Raw genomic sequence first — 22,727 nt, 5'->3', positions numbered from 1 at the left:
GATGCTGATTGGCCCCTTGACCTAAATTCTGCTCTTCACACTGCTGGGGTAGCCTAGATTGGTTGGGATTCCCTAAGAGTGGAAGCATACTGTGTCTTTGCGCCTCTCTTGTCAGAGGTTTCAGGTTTTGGTTTTGCTTCTTTATAGTGATCACTTTTGTAAGTGGTCTTATTTTATGACAAAATAATTTTTTTAAATACTAGAAGAGGGATGAATTCCTTCTAACTTGAAGAAACTTGGTTCAGATTTTCTGGGTTTTTTTTTAACTCTTTTTTTATTTCTCAAATAAGCACAAAGTACTGTTTATCATGAAGTTATGTTTTATATATGGGTTTTTGCTGTTACTGGTATAACATCGTGTCTTATGCAGAAAGTGCTAAAGAGCTAATTTGGCTTGTATGTTCCATGTGATTTAAAATTTTACATGAAAATAGTTCTGGCAGTTCTATAAGTGGGTTCGATAAGACCCAAAAAGTTTATTAAAGTGCCACTCCTGAATTCACACAATATTCCAGTTCAGTGCAGCCAGGTACCCAGGGTATTGCATGCCTTTGTGTAGGTAATAGGTTCTTTTTCAGTAGTCATTTCACAGCATATGGTCAATGCCTTGTCTAGGCTTGTAATATAACACAGAGTCCCTTAAAGGTGAGAGGAAACATCATGTGAAATTTTTGAGATAAAAATATCTATCTAGGAAAGAGGAATTTAAAAAGCTTCTGTTCATTTTGGACTCTTGCCATTTTATAAATTTCTCTAAATCACTGATCCAGGGTGTGATTCTTTAAAGTGTAGTAAATGTTCTTCATTTTGTGTTTGTAGTATACTGCTCTCAGTTTGATGAAACTTGCTACTTCCTAATAGAACCAAACTGCTTCATCAGCGAAGTCATATAATTGTAGATTTTATGTCATGTGTCATAGAACCCTAGTGATGAAAATCCTTTCTCTGTGTGGATGCTGGAGCTTTCAAAATATGGAAAGGAAGCTCTCTGCAATTATTAGACAGAGACTTCTAGAGACTGGGCATACAAGAGCCACCACAACCCCAAAGGCTCTTTTCAAAAGTCACACTAAATCCTATGACTGGGTGTGCCACTTCTCCAGAAACTACAATAAGTACACTGAATTTCAGTAAATGTCCCCCCATCCCAACTTAGAATTATGTTTTTATTTTGTTGTCCTTTTTCTATTAAAAAAAGATGTTATAAAAGTTCTATTGCATCTGGGTCAAGGTAGGCACACAGAGGACATTCAGTTTCTCTGATGACTGACCTTGAACTCACTGAAGGGCCAGTTCAACAGATGGTCACCCTTTCACGAGACCTCTCCATACAGTTGCTCAGAACCATTCCCTTTTCTTTGGCCCAGCTTTCTGCTTGGATCTTCACAGCACTATAGGATCCAGTCATTAAAATCACGTGGATTCCTTGGCAGGAAGACTGCCTGTGCTCCTAACATTGTATTCAAAAAAAAAAGGCATTGGAAGGCAGAAAAATGGGAGCAGGAAAAACCTTGTTTTTCTGGCATGGGTAACTTCTCTTTTGCTGGGACCTTCCTCTGGGACATCCAAACATTGTTTCTTATCATCATCCTTCTTTGAAAAGTGTGAAGGGAGGGAGTTCTCCAGATACTATTTTTCATCTATATCTTGTGTTCCTGTCTCCTGTCTCCCATCAGTCCCCATTCTCGGTGGCCATGATCCTCATTGTTTTATGGATCCTTCAGTGACTTTCAGCAGCTGGTGGGTCCACACAGGGAGAATTTTCCTGCTTCCAGCTGCCTTTGTGTTTCATTTCACTTCTCCTACCTGCATATCCCAACGGAGGCCTCAGACAGCCCCATGTGAGGGTGGATCATTCATTTACCATCACCCAACAGTAGCCCTTTATCTGAGTCCAGTTCCCACCTTTCTCCCACGTTAGCTATTAACCAAGTTGAGTTTATGGTCTGTAGACATTTATTTCCTGTGGAAATAGCATCTGGGCATTTAATTGAAGTGATGCGATTAAGGTTATTGAAAGCGCTTATTAACTACTCAAGTAAGAGATTAAGTCTGGCAAAATAATGAGATCTGTTTCCAGTTGGAGGGCTTTTTAGTGTTATGGGCAAGTAGTAATTCCCAGGAAAGACTGAAACCTGGTTCTCCTTCTCACAAGACCAGGCAGTGAAAGCCAGCATTACCATCCACACAGGAAATGGCATGACCGCTCTTGGTCCACCTCCTTTTGGCTTTATAATTTTCCTTACTTTTCATTCCTAGGTCTGTGCACAGGAATTTCTTGTCTGATAGTGATATGATCAAACAGAGAATATGCTAACAATGGATGGTGGCCAGATTTGTCTTCTCTGGCCCTCCTCTTCCCACACCCTCATCCTCACCTCACTGCCACCCTGGTTTTATGGAAACTGCTGTATGTTATGTTCCCAAGCCTTTGTGGAATGTAATATTTTCTCAAGCCTGAGGGACTCTAGTTATGTTAACCTGGATAGTGATATCCTTGGGGCTGGGATTCCCTTCTGTTTTTCTGGCCTTCTTTTATCTTTGATCTGAAATAGACCCTTTTAATGCCGGAAGAATCACATGGAACTTGGGTTACCATACTCAGGAAGATCCCCAGTGCTGCAGTGCTCTGCTCAGCAATCTCATGATCTTTCTCCTTTGAAGTTACTGAGGTGGTGATGGAGCCACATGCCTCAGGCATAGTTCCTTTTGATATTGTGAATCATTTGATCAGTGCTTGTGCCCATCAAAAGATGTAATTAATGTCAACTGATTAAGGATTGAGAGGCATATTTATAGTAGATTTTGTTGTATTTAATGCTACTGTCAAAGCTTTGATTTCTCTTTGGACAGCATTATGGGAAGTAGATATCAATTCCCCCTGTATTGATATTGAGGTTTGATAAATCCCCAAAAAATTTTTAAGAAGCTCCACAACACTAATGGCTATATCCAGCCATTGAAGCTGACTACTAAAAGTATGTAACACTTAGAAAATTATCTGTAATTTATGTTGACAGAAAGTAAGATCAGGGCTTCCCTGGTGGCTCAGTGGTAAAGAATCTGCCTGCCAATGAAGGAGACACAGGTTCAATCCCTGATCTGGGAAGATTCCATGTGTAATTGAAACTATATGTAACTTTTACCTACCAACCCTATTTTAGGACTTTAGGTCACAGAAATAGATGCACTAGTAAGAATATATGTATAAGGGTGTTTATTGCAACATTATGTGTAGTAGCCAAAGCAGCTGGAAAAAAAAAATGAAGTGTCAATCAATAGAGAAATAGCTACATAAATTTAAATATATTTAATCTCTAAAGAATGGAACTAGATATTTAGTAAGTTGAAAAATAAGGTAGAGTATGCTCTGTTTTTCTAAAGACTGAAAATCACACTCCTTTCTATATATGAGTATATATGTTTGGTATGGGTTTGTATATCATGGAAACAGTGTAAAGAAAGATAGTCCAAGGTGTTCACATTCTATATCTAAGGGCAAGGCAAGGTGAAGGTGAGTGAGGGGAAGGGGAAGGAACCAGAAGTACTGGGGAAGAGCTTTGACTTTGCTTTACATATTTTTACACTGGTTGTAACAAATGTGTCACTTTTATGATTTTTAGAGTTGTTGTTGTTCAGTAGCTAAGTGGTGTCTGACTCTTTGTGACCCCATGAACTGCAGCATGTCAGGCTTCCCTGTCGTTCACTATCTCCCTAGATTTGCTCAAACTCATGTTCTTTGAGTCAGTGTTGCCATCCACCATCTCATCCTCTATTGCCTTCTCTTCCTTCTGCTCTCAATCTTTTCAAGCATCAGGTTCTTTTCCAATGAGTCAGCTCTTCACGTTAGGTGGCCAGGTTATTGGAGCTTCAGCTTCTGCATCAGTCTTTCCATTCAGGGTTGATTTCCTTTATGTTTGACTGATTTGATCTCCTTGCTGTCCAAGGGGCTCTCATGAGTTTTCTCCAGCACCATAGTTCGAAAGGATCAGTTCTTTGGTGCTCAGTGTTCTTTATGGTCCAACTCTCTGGAAAAAACATAGCTTTGGCTATATGGATCTTTGCTGGCAAAGTGATGTCTCTGTGTGTGTTTTTTTTAATTTATTTTTTTTATTGAAAGGTAGTTGTTTTACAGAATTTTCTTGTTTTCTATCAAACCTCAACATGAATCAGCCATAGGTATACATATATCCCATCCCTTTTGAACCTCCCTCCCATCTCCCTCCCCATCCCACCCCTCTAGGTTGATACAGAGCCCCTGTTTGAGTTTCCTGAGCCATACAGCAAATTCCCATTGGCTATCTATTTTACATATGGTAATGTAAGTTTCCATGTTACTCTTTCCATACATCTCACCCTCTCCTCCCCTCTCCTGATGTCCATAAGTCTATTCTCTATGTCTGTTTCTCCATTTCTGCTCTGTAAATAAATTCTTGAGTACCGTTTTTCTATATTCCGTGTATGTGCATTAGAATACAATATTTATCTTTCTCTTTCTGACTCACTTCACTCTGTATAATAGGTTCTAGGTTCATCTATCTCATCAGAACTGACTCAAATATGTTCCCTTTTATGGCTGAGTAATATTCCATTGTGTATATGTACCACAAATTCTTTATCCATTCATCCATCCATGGATATTTAGGTTGCTTCCATGTTCTAGCTATTGCTGCAGTGAACAATAGGATACTTGGTTTCTTCAGGATATATGCCTAGGAGTGGGATTGCTGGGTCATATGGTGGTTTTATTCCTAGTTTTTTAAGGAATCTCCATACCATCTTCCATAGTGGGTGTATCAATTTACATTCCCACCAACAGTGCAAGAGCGTTCCCTTTTCTCCACACCCTCTCTAGCATTTACTGTTGGTAGACTTTTTGATGATGGCCATTCTGACCAGTGTGAGGTGATACCTCATTGTGGTTTTGATTTGCATTTCTCTAATAATGAGTGATGTTGAGTATCTTTTCATGTGTTTGTTAGCCATTTGTACATCTTATTTGGAGAAATGTCTGTTTTTCCCACTTTTTGATTGGGTTGTTTGTTTTTCTAGCATTGAGTTGTACGAGCTGCTTGTATATTTTGAAAATTAATCCTTTGTCAGTTGTTTCATTTGCTATTTTTCTCGCCCGTTCTTAGGGTTGTCTTTTCACCTTGCTTAGAGTTTCCTTTACTGTGCAAAAGCTTTTAAGTTTAATCAGGTCCCACTTGTTTACTTTTGTTTTTATTTCCATTACTCTAGGATGTGGGTCATGGAGGATCTTGCTTTGATTTATGTCATCAAGGGTTCTGCCTATGTTTTCCTCTAAGAGTTTTATAGTTTCTGGTCTTACATTTAGGTCTTTAATCCATTTTGAGTTTATCTTTGTGTGTGGTGTTAGGAAGTGTTCTAATTTCATTCTTTTACATGTAGCTGTCCAGTTTTCCCAGCACCATTTATTGAAGACTCTATCTTTGCCCCATTGTATATTCTTGCCTCCTTTATAAAAAATAAGGTACCCATAGGTGCATGGGTATATTTCTGGGCTTTCTATCTTATTCCATTGGCCTATATTTCTGTTTTTGTACAAGTACCATAGTGTCTTGATGACTGTAACTTTGTAGTATAATCTGAAGTCAGGAAGGTTGATTCCTCCAGCTCCATTCTTCTTTCTCAAGACTCTTTTGGCTATTTGGGGTCTTTTGTGTTTCCATATGAATTGTGTAATTTTTTGTTCTAGTTCTATGAAAAATGCCATTGGTAATTTGATAGGGATTGCATTGAATCTGTAGATTACATTTGGTAGTATAGTCATTTTCACAATATTGATTCTTCCTACCCAGGAATATGGAATAGCTCTCCATCTGTTTATGTCATCTTTGATTTCTTTCATCAGTGTCTTATAATTTTCTGTGTACAGTTCTTTTGTCTCCACAGGTGAGTTTATTCCTAGATATTTAATTCTTTTTGTTGCAATGGTGAATGGGATTTATTCCTTAATTTCTCTTTCTGATTTTTCATTGTTAGTGTATAGAAATGCAAGTGATTTCTCTGTATTGATTTTGTATCCTGCAACTTTGCTAAATTCACTGATTAGCTCTCGCAATTTTCTGATACTATCTTTAGGGTTGTCTATGTACAGTATCCTGTACAGTATCTGCAAACAGTGAGAGCTTTACTTCTTCTTTTCCAATCTGGATTCCTTTTATTTCTTTTTCTTCTCTGATTGCTGTAGCTAGGACTTCCAGAACTATGTTGAATAATAGTGGTGAAAGTGGACACCCTTGTCTTGTTCCTGATCTTAGGGAGAGTGCTATTAGTTTTTCACCATTGAGAATAATGTTGACTGTGGTCTTCTCATATATGGCCTTTACTATGTCGAGGTAGGTTCCTTCTATGCCCATGTTTTTGAAGAGTTTTAATCATAAATAGGTGCTGAATTTTGTCAAAGGCTTTTTCTGCATCTATTGAGATTATCATATGGCTCTTACCTTTCAATTTAATATGATGTATCACATTGATTGATTTGCATATATTGAAGAATCTTTGCATCCCTGGAATAAACCCAACTTGGTCATGGTGTATGAGCTTTTTGATGTGTTGCTGAATTTTGTTTGCTAAAATTGTGTTGAAGATTTTTGCATCTATGTTCATCAGTGATACTGGCCTGTAGTTTTCTTTTTTTGTGTTGTTTTTGTCTGGTTTTGGCAGCAGGGTGATGGTGGCCTCATAGAATGTTTGGTAGTGTTTGGTAGTGTTCCTTCCTCTGCAATTTTTTGAAAGAGTTTTAGAAGGATAGGCATTAACTCTTCTCTAAATATTTGATAGAATTCTCCTGTGAAGCCATCTGGTCCCAGGCTTTTGTTTTTTGGGAGATTTTTGATCACAGCTTCAATTTAAGTGGTTGTAATTGGGTTGTTCATAATTTCTATTTCTTCCTGGTTCTGTCTTGGATGATTGAACTTTTCTAAGAATCTGTCTATTTCTTCCAGGTTATTCATTTTATTGCCATATAATTGTTCATAATAGTCTCTTATAAGCCTTTGTATTTCTGCACTCTCTGTTGTAACCTCTCCTTTTTCATTTCTAATTTTGTTGATTTGATTCTTCTCTTTTTTTCTTGAGTCTAGCTAAAGGCTTGTCAATTTTGTTTGTCTTCTCAGAGTACCAGCTTTTAGTTTTATTCATCTTTACTATTGTTTCTTTCATTTCTTTTTCATTTATTTCTGCTCAGATATTTATGATTTCTTTCCTTCTACTGATTTTGGGGGGTTTTTGTTCTTCCTTTTCCAGTTCTTTTAGGTGTAAAGTTAGGTTGTCTATTCGATATTTCTCTTGTTTCTTGAGGTAGGATTGCATTGCTATAAGAAGTTGTCATGTTTTCATTGTCATTTGCTTCTAGAAATTTTTTTATTTCCCTTTTGATTTCTTCAGTAACCTGTTGTTTATTTAGAAACATGTTGCTTAATCTCCATGAGTTTGTTTTTCTTACAGTTTTTTTCTTGTAATCGATATCTAGTCTCATTGAGTTGTGGTTGGAGAAGATGCTTGATATGATTTCAATTTTCTTAAATTTATTGAGGTTTGATTTGTAACCCAAAATGTGGCCTATCCTGGGGAACGTTCCATGTTCACTTGAGAAGAAGGTGTATTCTTCTGCATTTGGATGGAATGTCCTGAAGATGTCAATGAAATCCATTTCATCTAATGTATCATTTAAGACTTGTGTTTCCTTATTAATTTTCTGTTTTAATGATCTGTCCATTGGTGTAAGTGAGTGTTAAATTCTCCTACTATTATTGTGTTGATGTCTCTGTTTTTATTATGCTGTCTAGGTTTGTTTAATATGCTGTCTAGCTTTTCTTCCAAGGAGCAAGCATCTTTTAATTTCATGGCTGCAGTCACCATCCGCAGTGATTTTGGAGCCCAAGAAAATAAAATCTGTCACTGTTATGATTTTCAAAGTGTTACTCAACTAATTTTTAAAGAAAAATATACACGTATACACCTATAGGGGTTGTATGTGTGTATATATGTTTTGGGGTGGGTGGTGAACCTATACCACAATTTTCTGTGTCTTCCCCATGTTCTTTAAAGAAGCAAGAAGCTCAGTGTTGAGGGTAGAGCACTGTTACAAAGGCATATGCCCGTTGCTAGTGAGCTATGACAGCCATGCTCCAGAAGGATTAATCAGGAAAGCAGGATTAGATGAAAGGGAGCAATATCCAGAAACCAAGAGAAGAAGGAAGTTCAGAAAGGCTACTGAATCTCCTACACTGTTGGTGGGAATGTAAGCTGGCGCAGCCACTGTGGAAATACTATAGAGGTTCCTCAATTCAGTTCAGTTCAGTTGTTCAGTTGTGTCTGACTCTTTGAGACCCCATGTTCTGCAGCACGCCAGGCTTCACTGTCCATCACTGACTCCCGGAGCTTGCTTAAACTCATGTCCACCAAGTTGGTGAGGCCATCCAACCATCTCATCCTCTGTCATCCCCTGCTCCTCCTGCCTTCAGTCTTTCTCAGCATCAGGGTCTTTCCAATGGGTCAGTTCTTAGAATCAGGTGGCCAAAATTCTGGAGCTTCAGCATCAGCATCAGTCCTTCCAATAAATGTTCAGGACTGATATCCTTTAGGATGGACTGGTTGGATCTCCTTTCAGTCCAAGGGACTCTCAAGTCCAAGTCTTCTCCAACACCACAGTTCAAAAGCATCAATTCTTTGGTGATTAGCTTTCTTTATGGACCAACTCTCACATCTGTAATGACTACTGGAAAAACCATAGCTTTGACTAGACAGACCTTTGTCAGCAAAGTAATGTCTCTGCTTTTTAATATGCTGTCTAGGTTTTTCATAGCTTTTCTTCCAAGGAGCAAGCGTCTTTTAGTTTCATGACTGCAGTCTTCATCTGCAGTGATTTTGGAGCCCCCCAAAATAAAGTCTGTCACTGCTTCCATTGCTTCTCCATCTATTTGCCATGAAGTGATGGGGCTGGATGCCGTGATCTTTGTTTTTTGAATGTTGAGTTTCAAGCCAGAGGTTCCTAACAAACCTAAAACTAGATTTGTGGTATGATCCAGCAATCTCACACCTGGGCATATATCTGCACAAAACTGTAATTCAAAAAGATAAATGCATCCCTGTGTTCATAGCAGCAGTATTTACAGTAGCCAGGACATGGAAACAAGCTAAATGTCCATTGACAAGGGAATGGATAAAGAAGATATGGTATGTATATGCAATGGAATACCTTTCAGCCATAAAAATGAATTAAATAATGCTATTTGCAGCAACATAGATTTGATAGATTTTATCATATTAAGTGAAGTAAATCAGAAAGAAACAAATACCATATGATATAACTTATATGTAGAATCTAAAATATGACACAAATGAAGTTATTTGAGAAACAGAAACATACCCACAGATACAGAGAACAGACTTGTGGTTGCCAAGGGAGAGGTAGGGTAGGAGAGGAATGGATTGGGAGTTTGGGATTAGTAGGTGCAAACAAGTATATATAGACTGGGTAAACAATGAAGACCTATTGTATAGCACAGGAAACTATATTCCTAGCCTGTAATAAACCATAATAGAAAAGAATGTATATATATATATATATATATATATATATATATATATATCATATATATATATATATAATCTTTCCCAATTATCATATATATATGAAAAAATGTATATGTATGTGTAACTGATCACTTTGCTGTACATCAGTAATTAACACAACATTGTAAATCAATTATACTTCAATAAAATAAATTATTTTCAAAAAGAAAGTCTTCTGGGTTAGACAGGGTCCTGACAGGGAACAAATACCCAGGCCTGAAGGAGCAAGGGAAGTGGGGCTCAATGGAACCCAAACAGGGGAGCTTAAAGGGGAGGGCCACATGGCAAGAATGGTATCCTATTGCAGAGGTACTTAGCAGAGAGGAAGCTGTGGAATAAATACCATGGCCTCACTTTCTGTTTGTCTTCTGCCTGAACTTCCTCCAAGTGAACCACCCAGAGGGCAGAGTGTAAGGAAGTGGGTGGCAGTCTCCAAGCTCAGCCTTCCAGGGCCCAGGGGAGGATGGAGAAGGGTCCGAGTAGATCTGGAGGGCAAACGAGAGACAAGGTGATGCAGATAGGCTGCACCATGAAGACTAGGAAATGCAGAAAAACAGAGAGGAATTTTAAAAGGGCAACAGGATGAAAAAGAAGGTGTGTGTATGTGCGGTGTGTGTGATATAGAACCATGGTTATCTTCATAATAAGTGATTATTACAGCATTTCATTTCTTTGTCATATGACCTTTCTGCCTCTAAAGTACAAACTAGAGGAAGTGAAAGAAATAATTGAAAGATTTTGTGATACAGTTTTCAGTCTGTGGATTGAGAAAAAATCATCTAGGTTTTAAAAACAATTAACGTCAATTGATAGCCCATTGTGCTTGATTGCTTTCTATGAAAAGCACAAAAGGAATTTTAAAATATCTTCCCCAATTATCTCAAGTTAAGATTAGCCAATAACATATGAAATACAAAATGGATTTTCTACTAATGAATAATTTGTATTTTGAGGTCAGCTTCCTTGTAAAATAAATGCTGAGTGTTTCCTCTCATTTAAATTTTGTTTTTTGAAAGGGAATAAGTTTCCAAAGCCAGGACCATGACCATGATCTGATGTTTTAAAACCCCAAGCTAGTTCTATATATGTGAATTTTTTCCCAAATTAAAGTCCAATTGTGCTTTGAGGATAGCACCTTCTGTGAAGTTGTTTTTCACTTGTCTCTTTTCTATTCTTGGAGTCAGAGCACAATATTTAAAGCACGGGTGGTAATCTGTGGCCCTACCTAGGCCTTATCCATCCATCTAAAGTCATTCCTAAGATGTGGAAATGGCAGCATTAATAATGTGATAAAAAGTTACAGCTGCTGAAAAATCTTTATAAATAAATAGACACTAAATTTTGAAGAAAATTTTCTTTCTTCTGCCCTTTCTTTCTTTGTCCCTCCCTTTCTTTCTCTCTTTCTCTTTCTTCCTTCCTTCCTTCCCTTCCTCCCTTCCTTCCTTTTTATAACTCAACCATTCTATCTCATAGCATCATTGGTTGTGGGATATAAAAGACTCGAAATTTTTAAGTTGTAATTGGATTAGAAGCATTTTTATCAAATTGATAAAGCAGAATTCTGAATACTGAGATTCTGTGTTTTATTTCATTCCTCATGGGCTCTTCTGGAAGAAGGTATGTTTGGAAAACTGTGAAGGCTACTCTGGGCCACTCTCTCCCTCTTGATGGCTTTTATCAAGTAGATGACTGTTACTGCTCATCTTCTTTCATCAAATTCCTCATTATGTACAAGAAAGTAGCTTCTGTTAGATAGTTCTTAAATGTGCTTAAATCCATATTTAGTACATTTTTGTGGCCTTAGGCCTGTGATATTGGGCCATACCATCCTCCTGGAGTTCCTCTGTGTGGCCTGGCAGCTCAGCCTCCTGCCACAGCAAGGTCTGGAGTTCCTTCCTTCTCTCGTTCCTGGATTGTTCCACTGCACTGAACCCGGTGCTTTTTATCTGGCCCAGAGCCTTCCAAGACAGAACTAGAGTTGGGACTCAGATATGTATAGGGTGGAGAGGGACTTGTGGGAACCTTGAAGGCTATTGAACCATAGGGAGGAGCAGTGGACAGTGAAAGAAGTATCACAAGAAAACAAGTCTGGACCAAAAGTCTGTGTATAGACATTTCCTCGTTCTCCCGGACTTCCCTGGTGGCTCAGAGGTTAAAACGTCTGCCTGCAATGCAGGAGACCCGGGTTCAATCCCTGGGTCGGGAAGATCCCCTAGAGAAGGAAATGGCAACCCACTCCAGTATTCTTGCCTGGAGAATCTCATGGACAGAGGAGCCTGGAGTGATATAGTCCACAGGGTCACAGATTCGGACACGACTGAGCAACTTCACTTTCACTTTCACTATACTCTAGGAAGAAGGAGCTTTAGCATGAAGGGAATAAAGAACTTTGAAAGCAGGAGCCCAGCAGTTTCACAGAATGGAAGAGCTACTCAAGAGAAGCAGGACGTTTTTTGTTTTAAATATTTATTTTATTGAAGTATAGTTGATTTACAATGTTATGTTCATTTCTGCTTTGGAAAATGCAGAGTGATTCAGTTATTCATATGCATATTCTTTTTCATATTCATTTCCATTATGGTTTATCATAGGATATTGAATATAGTTCCCTGTACTATACAGTAGGACCTTGTGGTTAATCCATTCTGTGTATAATAGTTTGCATCTGCTAATCCCTAACTCCCAGTTCTGCCCTTCCCCGACTTCCCCACCAGCAACCACAACTTTGTTCTCTATGAGTCTAAAGAGACGAAGAAACTTTCTTGTTGGCCAGAAGCAGGGTAAAGCCCCAGCCTCGTGTCAACTCTTTATAACCCCATGAATTGCACCACACCAGGTTTCCCTGACCTTCACCATCTATCTCCTGGATTTTGCTCAAACTCATGTCCATTGAGTCAGTGATGCTATCCAACCATCTCATCCTCTGTCATCCCCTTCTCCTCCTGCCTTCAGTCTTTCCCAGCATCAGGGTCTTTTCCAATGAGCTGACTCTTTGCATCAGGTCCCCAAAGTATTGGAGCTTCAGCTTCAGCATCAGTCTTTCTAATGAGTATTCAGGGTTGATTTCCTTGAGGATTGACTGATTTGATCTCCTTTCAATCCAAGGGCCTCTCAAGAGTCTTCTCTAACACCACAGCTCAAAATGATCAATTCTTCAGCACTCAACCTTCTTGGTCCAACTCTCACACCCATACATGACTACTGGAAAAACCATAGCTTTGATTATATGGACCTTTGTCAGCAAAGCAATATCTCTGCTTTTTAATACACTGTCTAGGTTTGTCCTAACTTTTCTTCCGAGGAGCAAGCATCTTTTAACTTCATGGCCTCCATGGTCCCAAGTTATTAGCTAGCCAAAGGCACCAGAGTGACAGAGCAACAGAGCAGAAGGATGGCAAGGGCAGTAGGCCTCCACATGCAGAGATCTTGAGGGGCCTCTGGAGGGCATAAGTGGGGAGGAAGGTTCTAAGGAGAGACGGGGCTCCATGCCAAGTGAGTGAGGAAGAGCTTCTGCACGGAGGTCCAGATGTTTGTGCAGCATATGCCACAGTCTTACCCTGAGGCAGTAAGTTGGATCATCCAGGATTCACACATTTTTCCTAAGATATTCTGATGTGGGGTTTTTGTCTCTTTGAAACCTAAGTTTTGAGGTGGAATTTTGCATTTGGAGGAAGAAACCCCTAATAATCCTATGGCTGATGAAAGTTGTTGATTTCCAGTTTAGCCCAGAGGAATTGTGGAGAGAGTAAATACCACATGAGGCTTGAGTATACGCATGGTCTCCCCGGGATTCAGACAAGTCTGGGCATGTCCAAATCATCAGATGGTTAGAGCTGTCCTGAGTCTTTTGCTCGAGTGCCTAAAGGATGGTCACTGGGCAGAGCCCCTCCAGAGGAAAGCAGGATTCAAGGCACAGGAGAGGGTACCGAGCCCGGAAGAGGAACGGCGCTGGAAGTAGCATAATGTGTCCTCCTGATGCCCTGCTGACTTACACCTGGCTTGGAGGGAGAGAGGACAGCAATAAGAAAGTAGTGTGGAAATTTAAAGAGTAATTTTGCTAAAACATCCGTAAGACAGTGATGAAGGCAGGGTCTTCATAAGAGACTGTGTGTGAAGGGGCCCTGCTCCTGGTGCTGCTGAGGCAGGATGTGACCGGGAGCACAGTGTGGGGAACTGGATTTGAGCTGGTTTCAAGGAGGAGAGGGGAGGTGGGGAGGTGGGCAGGAGTGCGTAAACAATGCACCTGGTACCTTCGCTGCAGCACCCCAGCAACAGTTCTAGCAGCATCCAGAGGCACCTTCAGCCTCTAGACAAGTGAGGATGGTGGTGTCAGTGAGGGATGAGGGGGATTAGGTCCATGCATGCTTGTGCTTCCTGGAATGATTTGGAGACATTGGTGTCTAGGGGGAGGGGAGCCCCTAAATTTGTCGAGCCAGAGAAATACTGACTTTGCATGCATGCGTGTTAAGTCGCTTCAGTTGTGTCTGCCTGTCGGTGACCCTCTGCACTACAGCCGGCCGGGCTCCTCTGCCCATGAGACTCTCCAGCAAGACTACTGGAGTGGGTGGCCATGCCCTTCTCCAGAATATTGACTTTACACTCTGTTATCACTCCCTTGGCTGCATTTGAAGGATGGAAGAATATCAAATTCACGGGGTTCTTTTGAGAATCGAATGAAATAATGTTGATGAAAATACTTCCTAACATATTAGAAAATGTTAGCATTATTACAGATACAGACCATTACTGGTTCATTGGGCAGAAGGGATTTCAATAAGCTGCTCCCTCTGGTGTTTTCCAGTGATGAAATGATGCTACAATAATAGGTCACAATGGGTTATTCTATGTGAATTTCCCTATTTGCTCTCAAAGATTCTACATTTGCCTCTATTTCTTAAGCCACATGCTATTTTTAAAGTGACATTGTTCCCTTATTTTTTTTCTTCGTTTTATTGACATATAATTGACACTGTATAAGTTTAAGGTACACAGTGTAATGACTTGACTTACATACATTATAAAATGATTATCACATGAATTTAGTGAACATCTATGCAATGTTAAAGAAATAGAAAAAAAATTTTTTTCTTGTGATGAGACTGCTTAGGATTTAACAATTTTCATATATGATATACAGCAGTGTTATTAATTTTTATCAAGTTGTACATTATATCCTAGTACTTATTTATCTTACAACAGGAAGTTTTGACTTTGGCTACCTTTATCCAGTTCTCCCATTTCCCACCCCTCACTGTGGTAACCACAAATCCGGTCTCTCTTACTCGATTTTCTTGGTTTTTGAAGTGTAGTTAACCTACAACACTATGTCGTTTCCTGTTCCTCAGCATAGCGAGTCAGTGTGTCTCTGCATTTCAAGCTGATCACTACCCTAAGTCTAGTTATTATCTGTCACCATACAAAAATAATACATATTTACTGACTATATTCCCCATACTGTACGTTTCATACCCTGGGCTTATTTTGTACAACCTAATCTCTCTCACCTGTTTATTTCCTCCCCCATCTCCTTGCCGTCTGGGAATGACTTGTTTGTTCTCTGTATCTATAACTCTCTTTTGTTAGTTGGATTCCTTTCTGTTTTTTTGTGTATCTATTACAGATTTTTGGTTTGTGGTTATTATGAAGCTTACATATAGTTATCTGTTGATCTGTCAAGATCTATCTGATGATTTAAGCCAGTGATCTCTTCATTTCAAACACATTTTAACAACCCTGCATTTTACTCCCCTCAAACTACGTTTACTGTTTCCTGAATCATATTTTACATCTAATTGTTTTGTGTATCCCTTAACTCTCTATTGTAGTTACAAATTATTTTATTCCTTTTGTCTTTTGACCTTCCTCTTTGTACATGGGTGATTTATTCCCTTTACTGTGTATGTTTGTTTACCAATGAGCTTTTTCCTTTCATAATTTTCATGTTTCTAGTGTGACCTTTTTCGCTTAGAGTAATTCCTTTAACATTTCTTGTAAAACTGGTTTGGTGATGCTGCACTCTCAGCTTTTGCTTGTCTGTAAAATTTTCTATTTGTTCATCAAATCTGAACAGCAACCTTGGCAGGTAGTTTATTCTTGGTTGAAGGTTTCTCACTTTCATCACTTTTAAATACATTGTGCCACTTCCTTCTGGCTTGCAGTTTCTGCTAAACAGTCAGTTGATAGCCTCTGGGAGTTTCTATGTATAGTTGTTGCGTTTTCCTTGCTGCTTTTAATATTCTCTCTTTATCATTTTGTCGTTTGTTTATTTGTTTCTCTCTTTATCTTTGATTTTAATTAGAATGTGTCTTGGTGTGGTCCTTTTAGGTTAATCCTTCCTGTGCCTCTCTGTGCTTCCTTTGGTTAAATGTCTGTTTTCTTTCAGGTTAGGGAACTTTTCAGTTATTATGTCTTCAAATATGTTCTCTGCCCTTTTCTCTCTCTTTTCTTTCTGGAAAATCTGTAATGTGATGATCAGTATACTTGATGTTATCCCAAAGGTCCCTTAAACTGTCTTCATTTCTGTATTTCTTTTTATTCTTTTTTCTGTTTATCTTCAGTGATTTCCACTATTGTGTCTTCCAGCTTACTGATATATTCCTTTGCATCATCTAATTTTCTGTTGATTACTTCTAGTGTATTTTTCATTTCATTGATTGTATTTCTTGTCTCTGTTTGGGTCTTTGTATTTTCTAACTCTTTGTTGAAACCTTCTAATTTCTCACTCTGTTCATTTAGTCTTCTCCCAAGAATCCTTTGTACATATTTCCCATCATTGTCTTGAGCTCTTTATCAGGTCGATTGCCTGTCTCCCATTTCATTTAGTTCCTTACGTGTTCAGTTCAGTTCAGTCGCTCAGTCGCGTCCGACTCTTTGTGACCCCATGAACCGCAGCACGCCAGGCCTCCCTGTCCATCACCAACTCCCAGAGTTCACTCAGATTCACGTCCATCGAGTCAGTGATGCCATCCAGCCATCTCATCCTCTGTTGTCCCCTTCTCCTCCTGCCCCCAATCCCTCCCAGCATCAGAGTCTTTTCCAATGAGTCAACTCTTCGCATGAGGTGGCCAAAGTACTGGAGTTTCAGCTTTAGCATCATTCCTTCCAAAGAAATCCCAGGGTTGATCTCCTTCAGAATGGACTGGTTGGATCTCCTTGCAGTCCAAGGGACTCTCAAGAGTCTTCTCCAACACCACAGTTCAAAAGCATCAATTCTTTGGTGCTCAGCCTTCTTCACAGTCCAAACTCTCACATCCGTACATGACCACAGGAAAAATCATAGCCTTGACTAGACGGACCTTAGTCGGCAAAGTAATGTCTCTGCTTTGGAATATACTATCTAAGTTGGTCATAACTTTTCTTCCAAGGAGTAAGCGTCTTTTAATTTCATGGCTGCAGTCACCATCTGCAGTGATTTTGGAGCCCCCCAAAATAAAGTCTGACACTGTTTCCACTGTTTCCCCATCTATTTCCTATGAAGTGATGGGACTGGATGCCATGATCTTCGTTTTCTGAATGTTGAGCTTTAAGCCAACCTTTTCACTCTCCTCTTTCACTTTCATCAAGAGGCTTTTTAGCTCCTCTTCACTTTCTGCCATAAGGGTGGTGTCATCTGCATATCTGAGGTTATTGATGTGTGTTTGTATGTATTTGTTAGGTTGACTATGTTTCTTGACCACAGAGGAGTGGCTTTATGTAAGAGCCTGCCAGCAGCACACTCCCCTCTGGTCACCAGCACTGCATGATCCAGGGATACTCCCTGTGTGGGCTATGTGGGTCCTTCTGACGTGGCGGACAACTGTGGGTGGTCTAGTAGGCTTTCTGGCCCCCTAGTTTGGTTTGTTGCCAGGCCCTATCTTATATGGAAGGTGTTTTTACTGGGCTTCCCTGGTGGCTCAGCTGGTAAAGAATCTGCCTGCAATGTAGGAGACCTGGGTTCAGTCCCTGGGTTAGGAAGATCCCCAGGAGAAGGGAACGACTACCCACTCCAGTATTCTGGCCTGGAGAATTCCATGGACTGGATAGTCCATGGGGTCACAAAGAGTCGGACATGACTGAGCGCCTTTCCCGTACTTCACTTCACTTCTGCTGGGGGGCAGGGCTGGGTCATGAGGCAACTGGCTGCTGAGCCCTAAGGAATCCCAGGGTTTGTGCTGGCTTATTGGTAGGCAGAATCAGGTTCTGGGGTGCATAGCCGTGGGGCTGGTGCTTCTGGATCTGTTGTTGGCTTGCTGATGGGTAGGGCCAGGGTGTATGTATGGTGGAGGGAGGGTGTTGCAGGGTTAGTACTTGCTCACTGATGGGTGGAACTGGTTGGTTTCTTTGGTCTCTGCAACATGACCCTGAGGGTCCCAAACTTTGTGTTGCCTGCTGGTGGGTGGAGCTGAAGTTCAGAGGATTGTGGACCCCACGCTGGTGTGTGGTCCTCTGGTGGACCCAGGTCTTGGGTCGTCTGGTAGACAGGGCTGGGTCCAGGGGTTTCTGTAGGCTCAGAGAGTCTTAAGATAACAAGCCTGCTGGTAGATGAGGCTGTGCCTCTCCCTGGCTAGTTGCTTGGCCTGAGGTGTTTCAGTGTTGGTTCCTATAGGCTGGTGGGCAGGGTCAGGTCTCAGAGCTAACAAGCTGGAGGGAGGATTCCATAATGGTGCTTGCCAGCGCCAATGTCCTTGTAGGAGAACAAGCTCCCCCGAATGGCTGCTGCCAGTCCTCTTGTCTCCAAGGTGAGCTTCAGTTGCCTTCTGCCTCTCTAGGAAACTCAAAGATCACCAGGTAGGTCTGACACAAGCTCCTTTCAAATTCCTGCTTCTTCCCTGGGTCTTAGAGCATGTGGATTTTGTGTGTGCCCTTTAAGAGTGAGGGGCTTCCCTGGTGGCTCAGAGGTTAAAGCGTCTGCCTGGAATGCAGGAGACCAGGGTTCAATCCCTGGGTCGGGAAGATCCCCTGGAGAAGGAAATGGCAACCCACTCTAGTACTCTTGCCTGGAGAATCCCATGGAGGGAGGAGCCTGGTAGAGTCGGACACGACTGAGTGACTTCACTTTCACTTTTAAGAGTGGAGTCTCTATTTCATAAAGGCCTCTGGCTCTCCTCAAAGCAAGCCTCACTGGCCTTCAAACCAAATATTCTAGGGGTTCATCTATCTGATGCAGGACCCCAGGCTGCGGGTCTCAATGTAAGTCTCAGATCCCTCACTCCTTGGAGAGAACTTATGCAGTTGTAATTATCCTCTCATTTGTGTGTTGACTATCTGGGGATATGAGTCTTGACTATACCAGATCTTCACTCTGCCCACCCTTCTCATCGTGGTTCCTATTTTTAATCTTTAGTTGTAGAAGATCTCTTCTGCTAGTCTTCTGGTCTTTCTCACCCACAGTGTTCTGTAAATAAACAGTTGTAATGGTGATATGCTCATGGAAGGAGGTGAGCTCAGGGTCCTCCAGCTCTGCCATCGTGGCCGCTCCTCCAGCCTCTTATTGTTTTATGAACGTCAATCATGAATTTTCACCTAATTTGCAAAAGAACTTGAAGGTGGTAATCATGTATGATACCTGTGCTTCACTTCCCAGAATATAGCTTAAAAATAGTCCACTCAATAGCTTTTGAATTAGGGAAGTTTTATTTTGAAATTAATTAACAAAGAAGTTGAAATTGCATTTCCAATATTAATTGCACTCCAATATGAAATCAAAAATTAAAGAATGAAATCCAAAAGAAAACAAAGGTCCCCTTTCTTTCTACCAATTACTTCTGAATCACCTGAAGTCATAGCTTTCCGCTACTGAGCTTTTTTAGTTTCTGCAACTAATAGTAATCTTGTGCCTCCTGATTTTCATGTCATATTTTTGTGAAGACAGTAGGTTTTGGACCTCTATTATTTGCATCTTATTATGTTACTACATATATATTTCATAATATCTCTTATTGTTCTGTATATCAATCTTGAGTTCCCATCAGGATTTTTCCTATTGTATACTTTGGTTGGAAGATTTGCAGTTCCTTAAATAGCATGCCGCAAGGTAGTCAGCATGTATTAAATAAATTTTTATGGTTGTTGACTTTAATTAAAAGCAATTTTCAATTTACAAGTGACAAGCAAGTGACTGTGAGTGACAAATTTCCCTAAGACTATGACAAATTTCCCTAAGACTAGTTAGAATAGTTGGAAATTCCTTCAGCTGGTGTGTCATATAACATAGCAGAGTGGAGTGGGTTTGTCTATGCCGTTCTCTTGGTGTCTCATCTTCATTTGGAATCTGTTTCTGCTGATGATAGAACATGTCAGAATTAAAACAGATGTTTCCTTATTTTTATTTTTAAAAAAGGCTTCTCAAATTTAGGAAAGGATTCACATTTATCATTTCCCTGGAATCAGGTTTAGTAAATGACATATGGCATGTATTCAGTGAATGTTTTTATTGAATGAATGAATACATGAATGAATGAAAGATGGGAAAATTTGGTCTGAAAACTGGTAAGAGGGGTAAATTTTTCCCATTTATCTCAAGTTAAACAGAATGAAACTGGTTTCATACCCTATTTTGTGATTACTATCATATTATTTTGGTAGATGATTTTTTTTATTTTTAAAGTAACCTTAAAACTGCTAATCTCTGCACAGGTTTAGGAATCTGAATGTACTCAGAGGACAGGAATGAAATTAAATGAAACCTGGATCCTCAAAAGCAAATGTTTTTGTGAACAAATAGACTGTTATTTTTATTGGAATAACTTTACATGATCAGTTTTACCAGAACAGACCTTTTTTTGTTGTTTTAATTTTAACTGAGTCTTAACTTTATTGTCAGAACTAGTTGCTTAGAGGTGGTCGAGTGATCAAACCTGAAATGGAAGCCAGAGGTCGCTTACTGTTTCGTGTATTTTGCTGGTCACAGATTAACCATGTTTCATTGTGCATGATCAAAGGCCAGCACATTTGCACCAAGATACACTTTATTGCCTAATATATTGGTGAGCTAGAAGGCTGGACAGGTACAAGTCACTCTTCTAGACTGTGATCCAGGGCTCCTAAAAGACCTGCTTGCTGGGTGTCTGATGCCCACCATTGAAGTTTGCCTTAAAGCTTGAAACAGTGAAAACATTGTTGCTAGAATAGTTGTGTATAATACACATGTAAGTGGAGCCCATGTGATTGATTTCCAAAGCTAGGCACAAAACTGAAGAGATTAATTTGCCCATAAAGCTCCTGGTATCACCTAGCAAAACAGGTTTCTTAAAGGACGAGTTATAGAATGGGGTTCCAAAAATGGAAGCAGAAGTCAAGGCCAGAGAAGAAATGAACAGACCTAGAAAATGACATGAGAACTTGAGACCCTGAACCAGTGGGCAATATGATAGCACCAGGGACCTTAATTAGACGAGTAAATTCCTTTGCCTTTGCTATATAACTTAACTGAGTTGTGGATGTGATATGCCGTTATCGTCACAGGTTCTTTCCTCATTCAAGGAGAGGGGATTATTCTGGACAGGTCATGCAGGAGACAGAAATTCTGGAGACTAGTTTAAAATTCTGCCTACCACAGTATCCTTCCATTGTCTAGAAGCATCCGTTCCTGTCTCTTCTTGTCTCTTGCCTCCACTGTCAGAACCCTGTCCCTACAGCTTTCCCGCATGGAACCTGATCCATATCCACAATAGATTCTTCTTACTTCTGGGTCATAATAATCCCAGTATATTGGTTAAGAGTGTGTGTGCTAAAGTAGAACATTTTAGTTCTACAATCTAAAGGGCTTGGCACAGTGTCTGGCATATAATTTTCCAAAAATGTTTAGATATAGTTCTTAATATATCCTATATCAATGGTTTTATTCATTTATTATTTCTATACATTAGATACCCTAATAGAGTCCTGTGTATCCTTCAAAATTCATCCTAACCTTAACTATACAAAATGTCAATGTTTGCACAATGCTCGGAAGTTGAATGAAGTGTATAGGGGACTCTCTATTTTTCAACTTTTCTATAAGTCTAAAATTATTGTAAAATAGAATTTTTTTAAAAAAAAGTCCTAAATGTTACCTCCCTTATAAATCTTTCTGATCCCCCTCATTGTAGAATAAACACTTTCACTTTACTTCTATGGAACTTTACATATGATGTTTGTCACATTCTATCACATTATTTGTTTACATATCTTTCCAGAATGTAAACTCCGTGGACGCAAAGACTTAGCTTTATTCATCTTTTTTTCTCTAATGTATGGTATCACATCTGATATTGCTTAAAGCACAAATTACATAAATACCGGCTCAATAAGTAATTGTCTAATAAATTTTTATTAATTGTGTACAAGAAATTCACCAGTAGCAAAATGAGCTATGGTGATAGGAACTTACGGGAAGGTCAGCGTGGTGTAGAACAGTAGCAGGATTATTAGCCACAACTGGCAACTTGTTAAAATGCTGGTCCCTGGGTCCCAGACCTACTGAATCAGAAATTCTGAGAATTAGACCCAAGCTGTCTGTGCTTAACCACTTTAGTGGAAACCAAAATTAAAAACATAAATTATTTACTACTGTATTGCTACCATATGAATTCAAAATATTTTAGGTTTGGTCTTTTTAGAGGGAAATGATATAGATGAGTTACCCTTGAGAAATAACTGAATTCCCATTTAGCCATTTCTGTAATGGTTTTGAATAATTATTATAGAACTTATCAGATATAGGAGCCTATATACTTATAAACATGAAAAAATTCTTAATATTCTTTATTAGCTTCCTCACAAACCATTCTTGTGCATTGCTTTAATACAGAAGGGTAGAATGCTATTCTTGAATACTGCCCTGTCTGACATTTGTTGCTGTGATCACAACTTTTTTCCTGTTAATCATAATATTCACCATTATGGCCTCAATACAGATGTCTTCAAATAACTACTGATGCTTGCCAAGGACCAGCTGCTGTCATGCGGTCCAAGACGCTGTTTCTCCAAATTGTATTTAAGTGTCCATTAGATTTCAGTATAGAGCTTTTGTAACCAGTTTTATGATTTCAGCAAATATTTGTGGAGTTAGAGGGTTTCATCTACTGAGTAATTAAGATATTACAATCTCACATCTGCCACTTGATTCTAAAGAGAAGCACTACTATTTTGTTGCCATCTTTCTA

At 39.6% G+C, this 22,727-nt stretch overlaps 1 protein-coding gene across 1 annotated transcript in view; it reads left to right on the top strand.

The window, feature by feature from the left end:
- Window positions 1-22,727, top strand: part of FMN1 (formin 1) — a 434,454-nt gene that overhangs the window by 2,209 nt on the left and 409,518 nt on the right. The gene's annotated exons all lie outside the window — the stretch shown is intronic.

The sequence above is a fragment of the Capricornis sumatraensis genome, chromosome 2 (genome assembly GCF_032405125.1).
Source record: "Capricornis sumatraensis isolate serow.1 chromosome 2, serow.2, whole genome shotgun sequence".
NCBI classification, from domain to species: domain Eukaryota; kingdom Metazoa; phylum Chordata; class Mammalia; order Artiodactyla; family Bovidae; genus Capricornis; species Capricornis sumatraensis.
This window is presented reverse-complemented; position numbering and strand designations above follow the sequence as displayed.